Here is a 24,341-nt window from a genome sequence, read left to right on the forward strand (position 1 = left end):
AAAAAAATTCAAAGAATTTTAAATTTCAAATATTGTCATGCTCTGCTTAATGACAGGGATACATTTTGAGAAATTTGTCATTCGATGATTTCGTTGTTATAGGAACATCGTAGAGTACGCTTACACAAACCTAGATGGTCTACCTACCACCGTCATTGTATACGTTGTGTGTTTATACAAGTGAGAGCATAGTAGGTTTGTTTATACCAGCATCACCACAAACACGTAAGTAATGTGTTGTGCTACAAAGTTATGAGATCACTTTATGATGGCTATGGTGTCACTAGGCAATAGGAATTTTTTGGCTCCATTATAATCTTATAGGACCACCTTCATGCATGCAGTCTGACACTGATCAAAATGTCAGCACATGGCACATGACTGTAACTAGTTAAGTGGCCTCAGGTAAGTCATACATTCTCTCTGGGCCCCTCATCTGAAGAAAATGCGATGACAATCTTCACATCACGGGTAGTTGAAACTTGTTATGTATGTATGCTGTTTTAATGAAGAGAGGCAATTAAAAAATGTCCAGAAAGATATTCTCATTAACATTACATAAAGTAATGAAAAATTGGGAAATATCTAAGTGCTCTACCCTGAGAGAAAAAGTAAATACATTATGAGAATTGTATAGAATTAAAATCACTTTTCAGGAACATTGGGACATAAACATTTAAATTATAATAGTAGGTAAAGAAAACAGAACACAACATTATCTGAATATTATTTAAAATAAATATATTAATAGAAAAAGGAACTGGAAGAAAACATTGAGAGATTATCTTAATAATGGTATGTGACTGAATTGTATTATCACTTCAATACTTTGCACTTTTTTGAAATTTCCAAACTTTTTAGAATAAGCCTTTATTACTTTTATAATATGAAAAAATATTTAGGAAAAAAAGAAATGGGATCAACTACTACTGTTTAAAATCTTTAGATGTGTTGTGTTTCTTATAACTGTTTCAAAATAAAATAGCATGTAATAGGTAGAGAGATAGCATCCTTTTCCAACCGACTTAGAAAATTCCGGTGGAGTAGAATAGATTCTGAGACATGGCAGAGAGGGAGAGGTGACCTTCATAGGAGAAAGAGAATGAAGCTGAAGAAGATAAAATACTGCAAAAGCAGAGCAGAGATATATGCCGTAATAACTGAAAGGAAATCAGAGTATTTCTCTGTAAGGGTAGTCTGACCTTTGGAAGCTGTTTACAGCTCAGATAAATACAAAATCAACTCTGGAAGTAGATAAGAAAGCAGTTGTGTCACAACTGCAAACAGTGCTTCATTGTACCAAGTATTTCATTGGGTTTGCTACCCTCAAGAAACCTTTGCCACAGTTCCTCCTGGTTTTCCACTAGGACTGCGAAATGTTTTCAATAAATGTGCATTGAGGCATGATAAAAATTGACCATCCAGTGATATTATGAAACATTTATGTGTTAAGAATTTTTTTATGAATTCACATTTAACTAAGTTAGTTCTAGAAAATAAGACCATAAATGTGCCCTTGAAGAAAATAATAATTGAAAACCAAATAGAATAATTTATCTTAGAATTGATCCATAATAATTCCTGGCTTTGTGCTTAATAAATAATAATATGGCATGACAGGGCTACTTATTTGAAGCAGTATGGAGAGGTAAAATGGTCTTTGACTCAAAGTTTTCTGCTAAATGTGTCATTTCATAGGACCAGGTGGTATCACTTAAATTGAAAACCATAGAATTATCTTTAACAGATAAATAAGGTCTTTGATAAATGGAGCCCTTCTTTTAATTTATCTTTGAATTTATTTTACTTGTACCTGTGTGTTGTTGGTTTCCACCAGATACATGCTACTCAAAGTTCAGGGAACTCTCTTCAAATGTTTTATCTTCTCCCAGTGTAAATTCGTTGGCCTCGTCCATGTTTACCATCACTATCTGTTCTGGATGTCACTGCCATATCACAGGTGAGACACAGGGGCTGCCGGGTAGAGGTTCAGAGTTCTCTAAATACAAAGGTCTCCAAAGTCCAGTAAATACCGAGCCTGAAAAGGGCCAGGGTGCTGCTTCTCCATCTGGTTTACTGTAGGATCAGCTTATTAGAGACCCACATGTTCTAATTTTTTTGGCTATGCTGACATTTGTAAAAATGGCATTAAAAAAATAAATGAACATAGCAAATAGTAGAAGAACATGAATTTCTCACTACCTCTAGCCATCCTCCAGAGTTTGTGATTTTTGTCTGGATTTTATATGCTGAGTAGACAAAGCTGCTCTATACAGAGATGGAAGATTTTTCTTAGCTGTAAGATATTTTTCAGTGGAGGTTGTCAAAGTAAACACCGTAAGATTGTTTGCTTATGATATCACTGTAGAGGATGCCAGAAACCCTAGGAAAACAAAAATTCACAGGTCAATACTAATTTTTTAAAAGTTGAATCTCATCAGAGCATGTTTGCATCTTAAAATGTCTAGGAGACTAAAGGCAAACACTGCTGGGAAGGAAGGGTAGAAGATAATAACAGAATAGGAGCTTTTTAACCTTATTTATAAAAATTAAATAAGTAGGCCTAAGATAGCTTTCCTCCCGTAACCCTCTCAACCCATATTTTTACTTGAATGACTGTCAAGCTACCATACCACCATATGTAATCGGTGTGACATCTGGGACTCCATAAGAGTCCACTGTTTCCCTAACTTTAGCTAACCAGTGCATTTCCTGTAGCATGCTTTGGATTAATTATCAGAGCTAAAGGGTCTGATTACCCTCTGGCTTGTTTTAGAATCACTCTCCCTTTCACTCACAGCCAGCAGAAGTGTCCCTTGCTGCACTTAGATTGTTCCAGCATTGAAAAAAACTTCGGACAAATACAAACGGAGAGCTAGCGGGGTTAGTTATAACTATTTGAACAAATTTTACATCATTCTGCAATGGAAGATTCTTAATTTGCTTGATACACGTACATTTTACACCTTTTCCTTGACAAGTAAGCCAAGATTGTGTGGTTTTCGTCATGGCCTGAAGTGTAGAAGAAAAGAAAACGAAGATAAAAATAATTGGAAGATTTTACAGAAAGCAGAGATTGGGATTTTCACTCTGTTGTGGAATCCACTAGAATAAACAAAGTCACTAATACCAGGCAGCCTAATTGATCGCCTTTTATATTTTAAGTTTCAGATACAACCTCAAAGCAAAGAGGAACCTCTCCAAGAATCTGACCAGATAGAAGCCTGGTAAGTCACTGCTTGGCATTGAAACTTTCATGTGACGCAAAGCACTAGCAAGGATATATTGAAGAAGAAATGTTTGGGTCCTTAAAAAATTCTATCTTTTCTATAACCGTGACTGTAAAAATAAATCTCACAAGGTGGGAGAAGCTATTTGGGGTAATTTGCTGGGCTAAGAAAAAAATACTGTAGGTTTTACCATATAAATCTACTCCAGCATAAAATCATATGGCCAGTGGCATGATATTTACGGATCTAGGCAGGTTGCTGATCTGTGAATTATGCTTTTGTTTCAATATATCCTCTGAAATATTGACTGATTGGATATGTATAATTTTCATGAGCATAGCTGAGGGATAATTTTATTGGAAAACTCAAGTCTATTTCAATTTAAGGAGATCTAGTTCCATTTTTAAAATCTTTACCTTTTGCTCTCAATTTAATAATATCTTCAGTGTTAAAGAGATGAAATTATAACCAAAGCATTGAGTTGATGACAAATACATTATAAAGGAAACCTGTAAACACTTAGAATAAGATGCCATGTATTTCCAAAGAAAAGCTGGACATTTAAACTTAAAGAAACAAACAAACAAACAAACAAAAAACATAAGTAGAAAAGAGAACTTTTTACTTTCTACTTATACATAAAAAGTGCCTTTATTTTTGTAATCGAACCCACTAAATTGGCCTTTATATGGTCCTTTGCCCTCCTCAAACAAGTGCAGAAATACCTAAAAGTGAAATCATAGCAGTTTATTAAAAGTCAGAGAGAAAGTTGTTAACCAGACATATCAGATAACTGATTGCCATGCGAAGCAGCTCCTAACCACAGGAAATGTCAGTGTTCCCTTTAAAGACAACTGATGACTACACAAAATGCAGTTTATAAGTAATTAGGAAAAAATATAGAAAGTATGCCACTTGTGTTATGTCATATGTTCCTAAGAAGAATATTACAATAAGCATCTTTAATAACAACGTTTAAGTATCATTACATTGGAAACTGAAAGTAGACTAAATTTCAGCCTAATTGCATAATCACCATTATATAAATGGGCAGGATATAAGCATAGGAGTGAGATTTCAAGGACAAATGTTAGATGGGAGGAGTGTCTAGGGATGTACTTTTATGAATATAAACTGAAAAGACAAATTTGTCAGGAAGAACACTTTTAGTCATGAGATGTGATTTCCATACTCCCTACTTCCCTCCATCCCCCACCCCCACCCCCAACTCCACCTTCCAGGAAGGGATCCTGGCCAAATCAGAGAAACCCTAAGGGGATCTGTGAGATTCTAGATGGTCCATTGTTGGGTGGGCCTAAGAAGGTCCATGAACTCCTTGCAATTTTATGCAGAATTGCTGTGTACTGAGAGTAAGGAGAAAATCTTCCTGCCCTTTGTAAACAAATACAGGCCAGCCAGTGAAATTTAAGAATGTTGTATAGTCATGTACTGCATAATGACATTTCGGTCAAAAGCGGACTATGTATATGATGATGGTCCTATAAGGTTCAAAAGGAGCTGAAAATTCCTATTGCCAAGTGACATAGCTGTCGTAGCATCCCAGTGCAACGCGTTACTCACACGTTTGTGATGATGCTGGTATAAACAGCCTACTGCACTGCCAGTCGTATAAAAGTATAGCACACACAATTACATACAGTACGTGATACTTGATAATGATAATAAACGACTATGTTACTGATTTATGTATTTACTATACTATACTTTTTATCATTATTTTAGAGTGTACTCTTTCTACTTATATAAAACAGTTTGCTGTAAAAATAGTATGTTGTGTTATACTAGCAGCAGTTTTACAATCTCGCTTACCATGTCTCTTGATTTAATCATTTTCTCTTGTGCTTGACTTAATCACACATTGTTTTATATATTTGGTATAGCCTAAGTGTACAGTGTTGATAACATCTACAGTAGTGTGCAGTAATGTCCTAGGTCTTCGCATTCACTCACCACTCACTCAATGACTCACACAGAGCAATACCAGTCCTGCAGGCTCCATTCACTGTATATGCCCTACACAGGTGTACCATTTTTTATCTTTTATACTGTATTTTTGCTGTACCTTTTCTATGTTTAGATACACAAATACATACCATTGTGTTACAATTGCCTTCAGTAGTTAGTACAGTGATGTGCAGTTCTGGTTAGCAGGCTGCACCATGTAGCCTAGGTGTGTAGAAGGCTATACTACCAAAGTTTGTGTAAGTGCACTCAAAGATGTTCGCACAATGAGGAAATCACCTGACAGAGCATTTCTCAGAAGATATCCTCATCATTAGGTGGCACATGACTCTAATTGGGTTAGTCCTGCCCAAGCAGCGATAGAGTCTTGGCCATGAGAGAAACTGAGCCTCGATGGGGTAGCTCTGAATTTGATTCAGGAGGGGTGAGATGAAGACTTAAGTAGAGAATCAAAATCCTGGATCATTAAGGTTATAGTAAGGAAGAGAGGTGTGTGGATCTGGGGATCAAGGCTAGAAGAGAATTTGGAAGCTAGAAGTTGGCAATGAGTTAAAAGCTGAATGGGGCAGATTGAAAGGAAGGAATCATGGTGAATGATTCTAAATTGGTTCTGCTAACAAATGGTGTACATGAATGTGCTGGCTGAGCTGGGCGTGGCCGTGGTGGCCTAAAGGTAATGCAACAGAGAGGGCAAGCTGTTTTCTCAATACAATGGCGAGGCAGACTCTGGCTAAAATCTTATATTACAGAACAGAGGTTACCTTAAGAAATCTTCTGTAACAAACTCTGTTCCCCGAAGCTTGCAGGCTCTCATGTGGATCCCATAGCTTTTCTAGGCCCTCTTACCTCTTGAGGACAAAGCATCTGCTATCACTGTTAGTTGTAAGAAGAGTCTTAGGTCAGTAATTAAATGCCCAATGTAGTGAAATAATCAAGTATTGAGCCTCATTCAAAAGAGAGGCTTCTCCCTCCCTGAGGCCATTTTCATGTTAGGAAGCCTACAAAGGGGTGACTTCCTGTAGAGCGCCATGATTTTGTTTTACTCAGTATGGCAAGATATGCAGACAAAGAAATGACTATCTTGAAGGGAATAGTGTTTACTCACAGTTTTCTAGAAATAAGAAGCTTGGCATGACACATAGTCACATGGGGAAACACCAGGGTTCCTTGGAGGCAGAGGGAGGAAGGGAGGGGAAAACTGAGCAAGTTCCTTTATTATTGTTTCCATGGGAATAAGTGAGGCAGGGGAAATGGGTTTAGGATTGACTAGTTCAATAACTTCAGAGGTCTTGGGCATAAAGGCTATCTCTAGTATAAAGATAGTATCTTGGGTATAAAGGCTGTATCTGGGGTAATTTGGGCAGGGGGATAGTGGCCTAGAGCATTGGGGTGTGGACATTGGATTGGTTGGTTTGCATATGAAAGGCACCCTCTCAGACAGGTCTATAGGAATGCGGTAGCCTAGGGAGGGGAAGTGTCTCTAGAGTCAGCAAGGCTTTAGATGTCAGAGTATGAGAAATACAGACAAGAAAGAGGCATGATTAAAGCCCTTCTACTCTCTGTTTCCATTTTTCACTGCTGCTTGATCTTTACCAGGACCCACACCCATAGATAGCTAATCTGACCCTACCCAGGAAGGGGAGGTAAAGCATCCCTTCCTGGGATGGTCCAGCTCCAAGCTAACATGTTGTGACTGTTTTCTGAGTGTGGTGGATTCTCACCACTGATTTCTTTTCTGGGGCCTGAGGGAGCTTTCATGAAAGAATGAATTTTTAAAGAATTCTTTCTGGGTATCTACAATTGAGTTCCAGTGAGGTAGATCTTGACTTGCCTGACTGGTCCTTTTCAACTTCTCCTAACCATCAGCTCCCTTGACTAAGGCCTGCCTCCAGTTCTGTTCTACTGAAGTGAGGTATACTTGACCCCCGCAGAAAGTCTTGAGGAAACATCCCCTTTTGTAAATGACCCTGTCTATCATCTCCAGCCCGTCCCACTGACCCAAGGGAAGAAATGTGCGCCTGTGCCCAGCCGTTGGTCGAGCGCGGTGCACTCTCTTTTCTTTTTCTGCTTCGCCATGTCGCCATGTCGAGGTGATCTAGCAACACAATCTCAGACCACTCTTGACGCTAGTGCCAAGTTCTCCGTGTGGTTCTACTGAAGCTCCTTCCCCCTTGGCTTATGGGTGGAGTGAAACGTTCTCTCCTCCCCCATGACAGGGTGAAATGGGGTGGAGGAAGCAGGTGGACCACAGCCGCATCCAAAGAAATGTTCTCTCTCTTTTCCTCTTCGCATTCAGTCTGTGTACAGCTTGAATTGGGCGATGGGTTAAGCTTTATAAAAGCAGTTTTCAGATTTTACATGCCTTGTCTAGGTGGTCTTTAAAATTTGGCAGTATATGGAACTATTATTTTTTTCAGTCTTTGGGGAAAAACTGAAATAAAACAAGTTATAGCTGATCTTTTTTTTTTTTTTGTAAAAACCACTAATGAGAAAGAGGGAACACACATTAAATATGATGAAATGTGCTGAGGCTCCCAAAGCTTTCAGAAGAAAACCACATTAACCTTCTAAAACGTTAGGAAAAACTAATTTTTTATAATCGAATTACAGCAGCAGTGACACCTTATTGCTTCAGTAAATTAATGCCATTTCTATGTTCACAAATCATCTCAGATATTTTTTCTGTGTCAAAAGTATATAACTCAATATTTTTGTTGTTGCTTACTTCTTTAGTCAAGGCAAGAGTTTGGTGCTATTTTTTAATATGATAGAATGTAATTATTGAAAGTTATATCCAGTGACTATGTTTTGGCCCTTGGCAATATCAGATGATGAAATTAGGGTTTCATAAAGTCCCAGCTTTCTTTGGGTAAATTTAATTTAGTTCTGCTTAAAAGAGATATTATTTTGACTCAGAATAATTTCTATCAATGGTTTCTTCAATATTTCCATTCAGAACAAAACTTGTAACAACTGATGAAGATCTGAGAACAGTAATTCCAATTTTATTCCTCACGTGTGTTTGCTTTTGGTGGTACTGTTCTTATTATTTGTTATCCTAATTTGTGCTGACTAGTTTTTTTTAAACTTAGTTAATTCTATGGTAACAATTATGGATACCAATTAAATAAATATTGGCTAGAAAATTCAGGCATTATGTCTCATTGTGCAAATTATAGTATAAGACAGGCAGATAACTAAATTATAGATAATATGCATAAATTAACCAACATCTCTCGCATTCCAGAATGAATTTCTAAAACTTGAGCTGTTTCGCATACACCATTCCTGAATTTCTTTTTGAGTTTAAATTCAGTACAAAATTGGAATTATTTTGTGAACAAGGATCAAAATTTGTTCAAATTATCTATTGCTGTATAACAAATAACCCCAAAACTTACTGTCTCAAAATAATGACTCTCATGTGTTAGGCCGTAGTATTTCTCACAATTTTCGTGGATCGGGAATTTGGGGATGACTCCCTGAGTAGTTCTGGCATATAGTGTCCAGTGTGGTATAGCCTGGTTATGGTTGCAGTGGGATCAGCAGTGTGCTGGAGCATCTGGGGACTGGCTAGGCATCTCTCTCTTCATGTGGTCATGAAGTTAGTCTGTGGGTGAGTACGGTGACCATAAATCATGTCATGCTAATTGAGATGCTTTTGAGAATGAAAAGGAGTGGTGTTAATAATTATTCTGAGACAACAGGTATAAACTGGACTGACCTGAGCCAATAAGGACTTTCAAATGACTTCTTGGAAATAAGTTTCTTACTTTTTTCTTCCACAGAAAATACAAGCCAACTATCAGAATAGATAATCAATATTTTCTTAATTCTGAAATGATAATAGCAGCATTTTTCTAGCACTTGCTTACTTATAGGCACTTTCTTAAGTGTTTTATATTACATGTAAATTAACTTACATTAATCATATAATTTTCACAACTGCCTTATGAGGTAGGGATTTTAATGATTAGAGATACAAATAAATTTGCCTTAATAAATAAATAAATTTAGAAATAAATATATTCACCTTAATATACTCATGTGTAAAATGGATATATTCAACAAATTTGATGGCGCAAAAATAATAGAAGGTACAATGACATGGTTTAAATCATTTTTCTAAACAGATATTTTAAGAAACTACTGGACAGCTTGGGAAAATACTTTCTGGTTGTGGTTTGATTTTAAAATGTTCATTAAAAAAGATTTGACCCATTTAAGAAGTCTCTTAATCATTTCACAATATATGTAAGTCGAATCACTATGCTATAATTATAAAATTGTACAATGCTATATGTTAATTACATCTCAATAAAACTGGAAAAGAAAAAATAAAGTTTCTTAGCACTAAGAGTCTCAAGCAAAGAAGTTATTCAACACAACATACAATTTGAAAATAAAGAAATTAGTAATTTAATTGCCAGGGAAACTTTTTTGTGATGAAAGAAAAAGAAGGCACAGGAAAATATAGTGCATGGCATGTTTTTTCCTCCTTTCTTTCCTTTCTCTTTCTCTTTCTTTCTTTCTTTCTTTCTTTCTTTCTTTCTTTCTTTCTTTCTTTCTTTCTTTCTTTCTTTCCTTTCTTTCCTTTCTTTCTTTTTTCTTTCTTTCTTTTTTCTTTCTTTCCTCTTAGCCATAGGAACAGAACACTCAGGGTTTGGGAGCTGAGAGGAAGAAAAATAACTTTCGCCTAGAAAAGAAGATTCAGGGAATTTAGATTCTTGGAATAATTAGGAGACCGATATAGATAAAGTCCTAGTAATTAGAATAAGGAAGTAATTAAAGGCCAGACAGCTCAAGCGATAGACCCTAACTTCTTAGAGCTTACTGGTTCTTGTAAAGCAAGATGATCTGTGTAAATATAATAATAAGTCTTAGGAAATTTCTGATTATAAGAAAAGGCTCAGTGAGTCTTAAACTCAGAAGTATTAAACTTAAATTCTAGCTCATTCAGTACTAAATATACCTGGGTGTTTGAATTTCTTTAAATCTTGCTCTGTTATCACTTTATGTTGACTATGCAAGAGTTAGTAAATATTTTTCCTCTCAATATATTTTTAGAAAAGACTAATTGGCTAAATTGTGACTAAATGTATTATTTCTGAGCTAGAAACTATACACAGTTCATCTGTATATCCAAACTTCAAAGCATCACTCTTTACTGGATGGCAGCTTATCTATTGAAAACACAATCAGCGTTCTAGGCTAGTATGTGTATACTCAAACCTTTTGTGATAGCGCACACTTTAGGCTTAATATTTTATAAAGGATTGTTACACATATTGGGTCAGTGACTATATGGTAAGCTGAATGTTTTCCCATTTCTAATAAGACCCTAACTTCTTAGAGCTTACTGGTTTCTGAGCTTTGTAGGAAGCAGCTAGAAAGCAGTGTGTGTGTATTACCTAATATTCTGCTGAGACTTATTTCCTTCGACTCTCAACTGAGTTTGGCATTGTGTTCCTCTGGCCTTGGAAGAAACCAGAAATGAGAGCCTCAAAGGGGATATAAATGGAGCACTTGGGGTTGTAATCTGCTTCCCCCTTTTGAGCCAAGCAAGCAAGCAAGCCAGAGACACCTGGATGAGGTTATGACAAGATTTCTCAACAGTAATGCCTAGAAGAGTCCAAGAACCAAGCTAATCATCACTTTGCCTTGGGCTATGTATTTTTGTCCCTTATGAGAAAAATTGAGACACCATATCCCATGTTCAAATCTGAGGTCCCAATCAGCTGTGGTTAACATTTTCTACAAATGTTACTTTTGCTCTGGCCTCCTCATCAATTTGAGCATCACTTTTCTCCTTATCTTAAAGTCCTTTTTTACCAGAACATGTAGTGATTGGAAGGAGAAGATTAAAATAATTTTTTTTTTCCTTTTCTAAGCATTGGGCCCTAGGGGCCAGTGTCCATACATCTCTGTGTAAACTCAGTTTACTCCAGCTCCCATCTCCCTGAGCCATGTCCAGTCTTGGCAGAGAGCCTGGCTTCCAAGGTTATTCAGAAAAGAAACTATGAGGCAAATTCTTGCCTTGATTTCCTTCTTGTCCCCTTCCAGAGTTACCATGTATTTAGCCATCTTATTCTCTTTCCTATCTTAGAGGAAATAAATCTTTTTTTTTCTTTTTCAAAACCATTTGCCATCTTTGCTAATGATCTTTTTCCTTTCCTACCTTCCCTGGAGATTTATTTCATTCATTTTCCTACTCTATTTCTCTCTTCTATTGATTTCTTTCTCCCTTCCTATAATTCTGTAGAAATGTTTCCCTTGTACAAAAACCTTCGCTAATGTCACATTCTTCCATTCAGTCACTTCCCTTTTCCTCTCCTTTACTTCACTGCCAAACTTCTTGATAGCATTTTCTACAATCGCTGCTTTCTCATCTCTCATATACGTCTCATCCCTTGACGCCTGGTTCCCATCCTTACACCTTGACTGAAATTGTCATAGCGAAAGTCATCTGTGGTCTCAAATCCAATGTCCTTCTGAGTGGTCATCCTACTGGACCTCACAGCTGTCTCTCCTGAAAATTCCTCTCTTGAGTTCGTGAAGCAGCTGCCTTCTCCAGTCATGTCTTCAGCGGCACTTCTAGGCACGGATCATCCCTGGTTTCTATTGTCACGTCTTCCTTGGGGTGTTATAGAACTTAGGATGCTTCAAATGACACTGGAGGATCCAGAAGTTGCCATTTTAGTTTTTCTTCTTGCCTTGCCCTGATAAAGAAAGTTAATTTTGATGACAAAAGCCTCAGTCATTCTCTTTGTCATGTATCACCTATTTAAATGGATCCTAATAAAAGAGGATGTGATGAGGATATGTGAAACCTGGGAGCAGTTCTTGCCTCTGAGACCTTTAGATTAACTCAAGAGGAACATGGCAGGACATCGTGCCACACAGAGGCCGTGAGTCTCCATGAGTCTGGTCTCTCAGCCGGTGACGTGGCAGCACATTCTTTTCTAGTGAAGAGTCATTGCATAAAATATTTTTGAGACACAAGTACTGTACCTTTTATTTTAAAAATGGCAGTGCTTATTATCAGGTATTACACAATACCTCTTTACCACAGCTTTGAAAAATGTCCAGTAAATCTTCAGTGAGGAAAATCCAGCAAAAACTTCCTGTAGCTTCTGGGTATATTTCCTTAAAGGCGTGTTCAAAGTTAGATCATTCACTTATGCTGCAGATTTATGTGTAAAGACTGTACTCACTGCCTACTTCTCAGTTCTACTAAGTCTTCCTTCCTCCTCTTTTTTTTCTTCTCTGCCCTTCCTTCCTTTTTGCTCATAGGGCTATTTTGCTGGAAACCATTAATAACCCCTGAAAAATTTCACTATTAACTTTCTTCTAAAGAATAGAAGACACAGATAACAGAAGTTGTGCAAATACTAAACCGAAAGAGAAAAACTTCTTGAAAAGTAGCAGAGAAGCCTGAAATAAAGTATAAGTTTTGTGTCTATCTTATGACTCTGAGGGAGATGGAAAGCAGAAAACTTGTCATAGAAGGAAGCTCTAGGAATCTCAAAGCCCCTTCCTGCCCCTAATCACCCCAGAGAAGTAGCTGAGAGTTTTAGAGTCTCAAAATTCATTTAATGTTGCACTCTTTCATGTCTTAGTAAAGTTTATTTCCAACACTGATTAAAAGCTCAACATACTTTTTTTTTTTTAGGAAGTAAATATACTGATTTTATCAGGTTCAGATGTTCCCTTTATTTTTTTTCTTTTAGATTTAATTTTTAGAGGAATGTGAATACTCTTGAAATTTTTCCAAGGAGCATTTATTTACTGTTATGCTTTTAGGTTGTAAAGATTTATCAGAAGATGCTTCCTCTTCTTTATTTTCTATTTTTGTATATCCTAGACAGTTTCAAGGTTTTACATGGAAATAAAACACAGCTTTAATTTAAAATGGAAGTAACTTGGGTGGGAAGGGGTCGATCATGCCAATGATATTATATATTGTTTGTTCTTTCCTTCAGTCTCCCAAATATTTCCATCCACTTATATCCAAACAAAAAGTTCTTGTTTATTCCTATGTTTTTAGTTTTGCTTCACATTCCTTTCTCAAGTCGCAGCACTAACTAATTAACTCCAGGAGTTTAAGTCGCCCCGTCTAATCAGATGCCACCAATTCTTCAGAATAATCTACAACGTCAGCAATTCAGCTGCAAAATTTTTTTCAAGATCTAATGTGTTCTTAGAAGTTGAATGGCAAACAGCAAGGGAGTCTATCCTTTCAGAATTCCATTTTCAGTGGAGTGAGTCTAGGCCATATACATGGACACAGCAATTCCAAAATTATCTGTGCTGAATAGCAAGTGTGAGAACAGCCCCAAAATGTGCAATTCAGTGGTTTCCTTTTGCTTTATTTATAATAATGAATCATTGTAATCAGTAATAAATAATGACAGTGTTTTTTTCTCAAACTTTGCCTTGTATCGGAATCACTTGTTACGTACAGGTTGCTGGGCCTCACCTCCACAGTTTCTGATTCCGTTCTTCCGGGGAAGCCCAAGAACTTACATTCTGAACAAGTTTCCAGGTGATGCTGATGCTGCTTGTACAGAGATTGTACTTTGAGAAATGCTGCTCTAATTACAGCGTTACATCGTGATAATTACACGTGACATTGTGATAATTATACATGAAGATTTAGATCAGTTTCTATTTTCACTCTCTGCCTATGGAATAAAAATTAAAAAACTAACGTGGGAACTTACATTTTTGATGAAGAACACATATTGAGAAAAACTATATTTTTAAAAACTGATGGTCTCCTGTGACCTCAAAAGTATAACACAGCCCATAAAAAACACCTGAGATAAAGCAGCCAACTCTCTCTGGTTTTGTCTTTGTAAATGAACCATGTTAGATGGCTATTGCTCAGGCTGGATCTGTTTATATTCAAAACCTGTCCAATCAGCAGTCTAGTTGCATCTTTAACCTGGTTGGGCTGTTTGACATCACAATATTTAACTAATTGTCATCCACTCAGCTGACAGGACTGAATCAGGACATTTTCCTACAGCCAAGGCCTAGGGCACTAAGTGTCTTCCTCTGGAAATTTTACCCTTGGGATTCAAACACAACTCAGATTCCTTGCATCATTATTCGAAGAAATGATGCAAGAATACCCCAGAAAATGTTTTTCTTGGATTGGTCTCACTTTTTTTTTTTTTTTTAATAAAAGGTATTTATGGCTTTTGAAGCAGACTTAGAGCACCAGTCTTCACTTTTAATATTCTCCATATGATATTTCTACTTTTTTTAAAGCCCACGTGTCAAAAGAGATAAGAAATCAAGGAGCTATTGCAAGCACAAGCTCAAACACTATTTAAAGAGAAAAAAGCAAGCAAAGACAGCACCGCCATAACTGAGCCATAGGCGTGGCTGTGGGTGTCCAGCAAGCAGGGACTCGCTGACTCCTGCCTCAGGAGGAAGGGCAGCACCACAGCACATGGGGACTGTGCGCACATGAAACCATTAGCTCTGGCACTTGCTGTACAGGGGCTGATGACAAACACTGGATTGGTTTGAGCGTTAAACACACACGGCAGCAGAAGTGCCTAATATTTTTCTTTCCAAACATTTGGTGCCCCAAGTCTAAAAGAGTTGTGCAGTTCCTATTGTTTAGACTTCGGTCAATGTTAGCAAAGTAATCTTGAGGAAAACTTGGGGAAACAAGTCAACAATATTACATTGGGTTATGATTGGCAGGCATGTTATTTCCTTCACCTGCCTCATCTGGATTGCTTCCCTTCACTTTTCAAGTAAGAATTGAGAGCGAAGGTAACAATTGCCACCAGGAAAAAGCAAAGAGAGCCAAGGAAGTCCTTTTATACTTTGCCTCTTTCCTTCTCTTCATTTTTGGTCTCTCTGGTTCTACCTCCTAATTCTCCCTTTCACCATTCCATTCCTCTTCTACTATACGAAATCACTATACAGCCATATACTGGTTTTTAAAACTGCACATGAGAAACGATCTTTTTATTTTATATCCATGAGCAGAATAAATCTATTCTCAATTATATTTTCCAGGTTATTCAATCTAATTAAAAATATTTTTTCTTTATTCTTTTTTTCGCAGTCTCATACTGAAGTCTTTTCTGGTTCTCTAACAAATTCTCAAGTTACTGTCTTTATGGCCCAACTGTTTGTACTCAAATAATATAGCACTTAATACTGGCCTCTCCAAAATATGGCCTTAAAAATAATGATCTGCAACTATCACATGCAAAAGCCAATAAATATATGATTAATATTATCTTCGATTTCAGATTAGGAGTGGATGTTTTCCATGACAGTAGATAACACAGCATATTGCCTCATATTTTTATAGGTATTAAATTATTGACTTACTGTCCCTCTGCCCTATTAGTTTAATGATGCAAAAAGTGGATGATTGTTAGTATACTTTTATAGTTGTTCTCAACCCAATGGTTTATTTAGTAGATCATACTATAACAAAATTTCTTGAGCCTGACAAAGGAGCTTTACAAGCTCCTAAGATTATATTTTTGCAGTTATTCAAAAGCAACATCCTTTAAGGGTGCTAAGGCTAAATGCTAGTAAGAAAATCAAGTTGAAAACATAAATAACATGGATTCACTCTATTAATAAGCTATTACTGAGTAAGTAATAGTCCCTGGACTCATATACTTGGCCCTAAGGTTAGAAAGGCAAGGCGAGAAATTCTCTCCTTCTTAAGCATTCATTTTTGGAATCAGATAAACATCCCATAACAAATTCAACTTGTCTCCACACAATTTGCTACCTTGTTCTGGATTGACATCATGCCCCATCAGTGACTTTGAAAAAGTAGTTGCTCAGGAAGGAGATCAGCCATGACTTTCTATCCTTTTCTGAAAACGAAACTGAGCAAACCCTGAGGAGTAGAATGTCTCCCAAGAATCACCGCGGGGCTATGCAGGGCTTTCTTCAGGAGCTGTTTACATCCACGTCACACATTCTTCACTGGAGAAGGATGTCCTTTGCACTTTTGTGGTAAAAGGCTTCTGATTTAGGCACAAAGGTTCAGGCCAAGACTCTTTGGGGAAAGAGTTCTCAAAGGCGAAGGAAGGCTAGAATTCTACAGGAGAAATATTTTAGAGACTTGGGCTTCAGGTAAGGACAGAGGGGCTGAGGTCTCTGGAGCCAGGCTTTCTGAGATCCTGCTGGCTTAATGAAGAAGATATTGCCTGTTGTGCCAGCTTTTCAGAACGGTGGCTTGTGATCTTCATAACTTTGAATATGACTTGTCAGAATGAGGTAGAATGATGGCAGTATATCAGTATATGTTTTCCAAAAGAAAGAAAAATGAGAGGAACATGAGGTCTAAAGTGTTTTGGGGGGTCACTTGCAGATACTCAACTACTTATTGATTTAAATGTCCCTTTTCAATACAGAAGAAAATGGAATGTTTGCTGGTTTGATGGCTGTTCCAAAAAGGAACAAAGAAAAAATCTATTGTTTTTTTCCCTGGGCCCTAGGATAGGCAGAGACTCTGGGGCAGACTGGTGGTGTGGAAGCAGGCAAGGGATGGAGGCTGCCTTAATCCTTTGAAACATTCACGTTCTGTTTTTATTTGCTGAAGATACAGATTATGATACTGAGAAATACTGAGGTGCAAAGGAAAGAGCAGATTCTATATTCTCCTTATTAGGGAATGCCACAAATGCAGTAGCTATGATGCCTGGTCTTCCAAAGGGAAGTAGCAGAAGGTAGAAACTGTAGAGTGAGGCAGACGAGGCACTTATCTTGGGTGCACAGTTCAAGGGGGTACCAAAAACCTTAATTATCCCGACGACTGAGGTTTTGGGCACCCCGTTAAATGTTGTGCCCTAGGCGAGTGCCTCACTCTTCTTGCCCTAGTCTTGTTAATAGTTTCTCTAAATGAATTGGACTAATCTGCTACGAAGAAGGTTATAGAAAGCAGAGTTCTCAAGGCAGGGAACAGGAAGGCTGCCCTCGGTTGGTTTTTAAGTTGTAATGGGGATACCTGAGATATAATTATGTCGAGTATAAGTGACTCAACAGGATCTTTGAAAATGAATGCAGAAATCCCATGTTTTCAGAAATATAGTTAGAAAAATGTACCCTTAAGTTTAATATGTGTAGTGAGTTGCATGATGGCCCCCCAAAAGATCTGTCTGTATCCTAACCCCTGGGACCTGTAAATGTGACCTTACACACCACGAAAGAAAGAAAGAAAGAAAGAAAGAAAGAAAGAAAGAAAGAAAGAAAGAAAGAAAGAAAGAAAGAAAGAAAGATCTCAGCAGTTGTAATTAAACTAAGGATTTCGATATGAAATGATCATCATGTATTATCCTGGTGGAACCTAAATCCAATGACAAGTGTCTTTGTAAAGGTGAAATGGACTTAGATTTCACCGTCAGAAGAGGAGAGGCCCTGAGAAGAAGAGGCAGAGATTGGAGTGATGTGGCTATAGACCAGGAAACACTAAGGGATGCCAACAGACCACAGAAGCAGGAGAAGGCAAAGAATACATTGTCTTTAGAGCTTTCGAAGAAATGCAGACTTACCCACACCTTGATTTTGGACTTCTAGCCTCCAGAAACATGAACGTGTAAATTTCTGCTGTGTCAATCCATGAAATTTGTGGCAATTTATCACAGCAGACACAGAAAGCTAGTACATTGTGGCAATGAATTGATAAATGGTGGCATAGTTGTAGAGATATTAATGTTAGTGAAGGTGCTACTCGAGGAGTGTTGTCATCTATGTACTAACATATCTTGAGGATAAGTTTGAGAGTGAGCTTCTAGTAGGGTAGCCATCTAATTTATTAACCAGATTGGAGCACTTTGGAGGAAAGAGGGGGCACTATCGATGATTACTTGGACAACCGGCACAAATCCTGAACAACTGCCCTGTGTGATTAGTGGCTTAAGCTATTAATTTCCAGCAAATTAGTGGTCACTGGTGAGTTTGTTATTGGAGCCACAGTCTTGGCATATTAATTATAGATGTTCAAGGAGTTTGAATGTACGATGCAAACATTGCAGAGCGGTTTTGTTAAATAGATCAATTAGAGAAATGAATACTGAGTGGCCTTTGAAGCAAGGATTTTATGTTGCAAAAATCCCCAAGCAGACATATTTATAAAAGTAGAGAATCTGACTGCTGGGAAGGAGAGCTCTGGAAACCTGGAGGCCCGGCAGTGCCTGTTCTGGACCTTTGGCAGGCACTGCGAGAGTTCCTGGGCCAGCTCTCCAGTTTCTCCAAAGGTGGCGTAACTGATACATTTGTGCATGTTTATCGTTAGCTGCAGCGTTTGCCATTCGGTCTAAGTTTCCTGGTGTTTTAATTATTAAACCGCCTGAGTAGCTTCAGCATTTGGGCAAGGAAAATAGAACAAAAAACACATTTTCCTAATATTAAGGAGTATTCCAGATCCTTGTCTGAATCCATTTAGTAGGGAATAATTATGACTTCATAATCACATGATACTATATACTTTGGCTCTGACATTTGAAATGGAACAATTATGGTTTTTATGTTTGGTTTTTGTGTCTTAAGTTTTATGATTTTGGTTTAGAAATTAAAGTTTATCATGACAACATAGCGCTTTAAATTTTGATAATACGTTTGATACTTCTCTGTTTTAAACTGTGCTAAATATGCTGTAGCAATGCTGTGTTTTCTCTATTTCTAGGGTATATCAATGAGAAATATCTAAGATTCAGCAATTCAATTAAAAATGTTCGTGTGCACTGACTATGTGCTGGGCTCTTTGTTACGTGACAAGGCTGTGAAGATGTGAGCATGTTCTCCCTCTGTCCCCCTTTCTGCTCTCTCCTCCCTGCTCCGTGCCCTGGGAGGCCGACCTCCACCAAAGGGCTCCCTTGCATTCTGGCTTCTGATTAGGGTCAACAGCGCCCACTAAGACTGTCGGCAGCTCTGCTCATAGGGCTTTCTCTGATTCCAGAGAAGTTTCAGTAATTGCTTAGGTCTAACGGTGGTAAATAGATGGGGGGTAAGGGGAGAGAGGATACTGTATATCTTTCACTTTCCTAAACCCTGCTCATCATCTCTTTGTAAATTGTTCCTTTGTTAAACGTACTTAAAATTATAATTTGATCAGGACTCTAAAAGATGAAGATACAGACTCATCATCGAAGACCTCACATCCTAGCTGGGGAGACAGATGTGAATAACTAACTGTAACATAAAATAAAACGCCTACGGTAAAGCCCATGCAAAGGGATATTGGAGCACCGAGGAAAGAATGGTTGCTGAAGCCTTCTCTGGAAAGCTAGAGGTGCAGGGACAGGCAGAGTAGTCTTCACCCAGAGGTAGCATTTGGGGTGCTGGGGATTCAGAGGTGCAGGATTTCCTTGAATCTTTAGAGACCTCAAGACCTCAGAGATCTCTGGCTGTTTAGGTGAGGTGATGGAACAGACTTGGGAAGATAAGGGAAACCCCTGGAGACCCTACTATTCTGGGATTTTGCCTATTACTATTTTTGAATAATGTTATGCGGTGAAATGAGCAATGAACCTGAGTCAGAAAGCTGTTCGAGTCCTAAAGTTGTCACTAATTGTATAGACATCGGTGAGTTTCCTAACCTCTCTCAGTCTCAACTGACTCATCTACCTAATAGAGAGGATAATTCCTACCCTTCCTCTTGTAGGATTTCTGTGAAGTTCAACATGAAATAGTGTTTGTAAAATTGTTACAGGACTAAAGCACTATGCCGATGGGGAGCATATAGGCATAGGTCAAGATGGAACAAGATTAGTCCTGGGTTGATAATAATAAAAGCTAAGTGATAGATGCATGGGACATTATTACACTATTTGTTCTACTTGTGTGTGTGTGTAAAATGTTTCATTTTGAAATAATCAACTTATAGAAAAGTTGCAAAATAAGGCAAAAAATCCTCTATCTTTACGCAGATTCCTTAGATGTTGATAAAACCCTTTCTGCCTTATCTTTTTCTGTGTGTGCACATGTGTATCGTTTCTTTACAGTATTGTTTCTTTATACATACATATACACAATGTGTATGTGTTGTTTCTTTACTGAACCACTTGAGAATAAGTTGCAGATATGATGCCCTTTACCTGAGTATATGTTTTCTGCAAACAGACTCATTCTCTTATATACCCATAGTACAATGATCAAAAATTCAGAAAATTAATACTGATACAGTACTATTATCTACTCCACATAGCTCATTCAAATGTCACCAAATATCTCACTAATATCCTTCATAGCTAAAGAAAAATAATTTGTTTTCTGGTCCAAAATCCAATTTGGAACCACACATTGCATTTAGTGGTTGTTTAATCTCTTTAATCTTCTTAAAACTGGAATGGTTTCTAAGCCTTTCCTCATCTTTTATGGCATCACCTTTAAATATATATAGGCCATTTATTTTGTAAAATGTCCCTCAATTTAGGCTTGTTCGGTGTTTCCTTAGGATTAGAATCAGATCATATAGTTTTGGCAAGAATACCACTGAAATCGTTCTTCTCAGTGCATCATGTCAAGAGTCACACAATATGTGTTTGTCACATTATTGGTGATTAACTTTACTTGGTTAAGGTTATTTATGCTAGAAAAGTAACATCTTCTCTTTGATTAGCATCTTGTGGGGAGATAATTTACTTTCATACATTTTTTACTTTTTATAATAAAAATGAAGAAGACAGGTAATCAAGAGTTTAGTTCTAAGTAATTTAAATTTGGTATATCAAATTTGGTATATCAAATCGTCACATAAATGAATATGAAGCTCGGAGAAGTGTTCTAAGATAGTATGGTACAATATAGATGATAGATTGAGTGCACTGAGAGAAAATAGTAGGTAAGGAAGTCAAGAGCCTTTGTAGAAATCTTTTATAAATTTTAATGTGAGAAAGAGCCAAATAATGGGATTCATAGCTGATTGAGAATATAAGGCCAAGAATATTGTTATCTGCTGACAGAAATGATGAGGCAGAGAGAGGAGATGAGTAAACATTACTGCAAAGAGGGGGACGGAAGCTGTGAAGTCTCCGGAAAGGGCTGTGCTCTCATCAGGGAGCATGGCTCACCTGGCTCCCAGTCCCGGTTCCGACACTTACTAGCTGTGCTTCAGTTAACTCATTTGAAAAATAGAATTGTTACAAGAATTAAGTGAGCTAATATTTATTTTAAAAATAAAACCAAACATAATATTGCCCAAAGTAAGTGCTATGTAAGTGTAGTGCCACGAGGAGAGAGCAGGAGAAGGACTTTCCATTTTCACAGAGCTTCAGGTCATGGGTTTGGGAGCCAGGGAGCTTGAGTTCTGGTCCCGATTCTGCTTCTAAGTTGTCTTATGTCTTACAGTGAAACAACTTCTCTGTCCTCAGCCTTTTCATAATTTAAAGAGTACAGTTGTGCAAAAAAGCTTCTAAGGACTTTACTTGGGGTGAGGCGATTGGTTATAACTCAATAGATACCCATGAGTTCCAGAGCCTAAGGTAGTGGCACTTAAAACATGGGTTACTGATCTCTTTGCTGCTGCCGGTATCCTTTAAGTGAGGAGCAGAGAGTCTCAGCTCCAAAACCCTGATACTGGATGTCCATACTGCCTGGGGTATCTTGGATTCTGACCCTTACCTGTGGTCTAAGAGAGCTTTGCAAATTGTAGACGAGCTGTCACTAGCTTATCCTATGCCATGGCAGACATCACTAATGGATCATATTACTTCCCCCAAAACCTTCTCAACCCAGAGGTTCAAGCAAACACTATTAATAAATTAGAATAGATTTGCTGGATGAAATGTACTCACCATCCCTGCTCTCCTCTCTTTTTAGTGTGACCTTCTTCATTAGGTAGCATCAAGATTAACTGGCTTAGATGAAAATTTCAGCTATTGTTTGAGATGACCACATTTTAATTAGGGCTTTAAGTAATTGAACTTTTTAGGTAACAGTCTTTATATTTAAAGAATTATATACATGAAGAAATTTGTTCTCATAGTTTAGTACTGGGTAAACAAAGATGTAGTTACCACGAAATTATGGCATGCGAAGAAGCAAAGCAGTTTTAAACATGTGTCTGGACATCTCTTTAGCTCCCTGGAAGAAACACAGCACAGTTACTCATGACACATTCAGTATAATATTTTTTTCTTTTTCTGAGTAATGGTGTTACTCGTATCTCTTTTGGGAGATTTCCAAAACCTAATGGAGTTTCACAACGTTTGGCTGTAATTATCTTTAAATTAATTCATTCAATTTAATTCAGACTGCTTTGCACCACGCTAAGTTATCTATCCTTTCCCTTGTAAATATGCACAGCAATTATTGGAAGGCAGCTATCGTATCCTTTCCCAAATGTCGCAACTGGGTTAAAAATTCTTTGGGGCTTGCATTACTTCATCTGCTCTGATGTTTAATGCTCTTCCCAGAATCATTTCTGAGTTATCTACATTATAAGAAATAACACTATATACTTGGGAAATTTTTCTCTCATTGTCAACATACAAAGTTTGTGGAGGCTCTGTGAATTCCGTTTGTGTTTCACTTTTCATATTCTTCAATCACTCGATTATAATTTTTTTTTTATAATTAATTCATAGTGAAGACTAGAGAAAGCTAGAAGTAGGGAGCTCAGTTGAGGCCGCCTAGCTTATTAGAATAAGCCAGGAGGAGACATGTTTGCATTAAGATGCAGCAGACCACCTGGGAGAAATTGAGACTGCTGAAGGACTTGGTAATAAGGCTTCTCCATTTTTACTAATGTTCCTGACTAAAAGAGTGACAAAAGGTGACCGCATCTGGATAAAGAGCGCAGTGGGTGGGTATGGAATGTGCCTTGGCATAGCAGAGAACTGAGGTACGCGGGCCACGTCCTGGAACTCTGGCTCGGAGCCAGCATAAGAGGAGAGGCTAACCTCGTGAGGCTCGTAAGGCTTATGCTCCAGGGCCCCTGAAAAAGACGTCTCACAGGAGCCCGGAAAGGGCCTTAGCAATGTCCTCACATGGTCAGATTGTCTTGTAAAATATGCCTTCAAAAAAGAAAGAAAGATATTTTAGGCTGTGTCAGTCAAGACTCTTGTCTCTGTCCACTCTCACTTTACCTCTGTCCTTCCTTCTCTTGCGTTAAGTATGTTGAGTGCTCATGGAGTTTTGAGGCTCCATCTCAGGGCAAGTTGAATTGGGATACATTTAGTTGGGTTAGTGGGATATGTTTATGAGCTTCACAGTCACTTTGTGCATGGCTTAGTGGCTGCGAGCTGTCCCAGTGTGGGGGGCCTGTGCCCCAATGCTGATTAGGCTGCCGTGATGTGATGGAACAGGGCCAGAGGTTATATTGTGATGACGACATGTTTTGTGGCACCTGCGCTGGTACAGCCAGATAGCAGAGGAGAAGCTAAGATGTAAGCATGTGGAGACAGAAACTGGTCTGTGGAAAACTATACCAGTTACCAGACATGTAAAATGATAGGTAGAGGATTCTATTTTCGATAGCACCTGGTCAAAATAAAAGTGTTCTTCTCTCAGGAATAGACTCAATAATCTAGTATGTAAAATAATAAAATTCCCATACTATGTTTTTCTTCGTTGATGGAAATCAGTGGAATGAACTGGTGAGACTTCTTGTGCGTGAGGGGTGCAAACCTATGCCAGCACTACATACAGGAGAAACGTCTGCATGTGAAGTTATGTGCTTTATGCATCTTAACATATTGCGCCATGTCTACAGTATCTTACTGTATCTTGTCCTAACAAGGTCTGCTGGTTCCCGAGGAAATGGCATGTAAAATAGTCACTGACACTAGTGATCTAGGAACAAAACTTTGAACTAATCATCAACCAGTCAAGTGTATAGCAAAAGAGTGATGTGATTAAACAGCAATGTGACTCAATACAACAAAGCAGCATCATAACCATTTAAAATTGCCTTCGAATTGCTCTAGTGTCTGCCTTAATTTCAAATCAATTTGGTATATTTTTTCAGATTTATTTGTTATATTTCTTCAGATTTGTTTCAAAGAAGTAGCCCAGTGGAAGCCAAATTATAAGCTGAAAGACTGGCAGAGTTTAAAATGTCAAAAACTCTACCATATAGCACCATAGAAAATTAAAAGCAAAACAAAACAAAACAAAAACAAAACAAAACAATAC

The 24,341-nt window shown here is 37.8% G+C and overlaps 1 protein-coding gene across 1 annotated transcript in view; it reads left to right on the forward strand.

Moving 5' to 3' along the window:
• Positions 1 to 24,341, forward strand: part of PSD3 (pleckstrin and Sec7 domain containing 3) — a 487,816-nt gene that overhangs the window by 395 nt on the left and 463,080 nt on the right. The window contains exons 2-4 of the mRNA XM_036228767.1: positions 103 to 225; positions 1,838 to 1,960; positions 3,166 to 3,227. The gene's annotated coding sequence lies outside the window, so the exon portion shown is untranslated. The remainder of the gene's footprint in view (positions 1 to 102; positions 226 to 1,837; positions 1,961 to 3,165; positions 3,228 to 24,341) is intronic.

This window comes from Rousettus aegyptiacus, unplaced genomic scaffold (assembly GCF_014176215.1).
Source record: "Rousettus aegyptiacus isolate mRouAeg1 unplaced genomic scaffold, mRouAeg1.p scaffold_m13_p_11, whole genome shotgun sequence".
In the NCBI taxonomy this organism is placed as follows: Eukaryota; Metazoa; Chordata; class Mammalia; order Chiroptera; family Pteropodidae; genus Rousettus; species Rousettus aegyptiacus.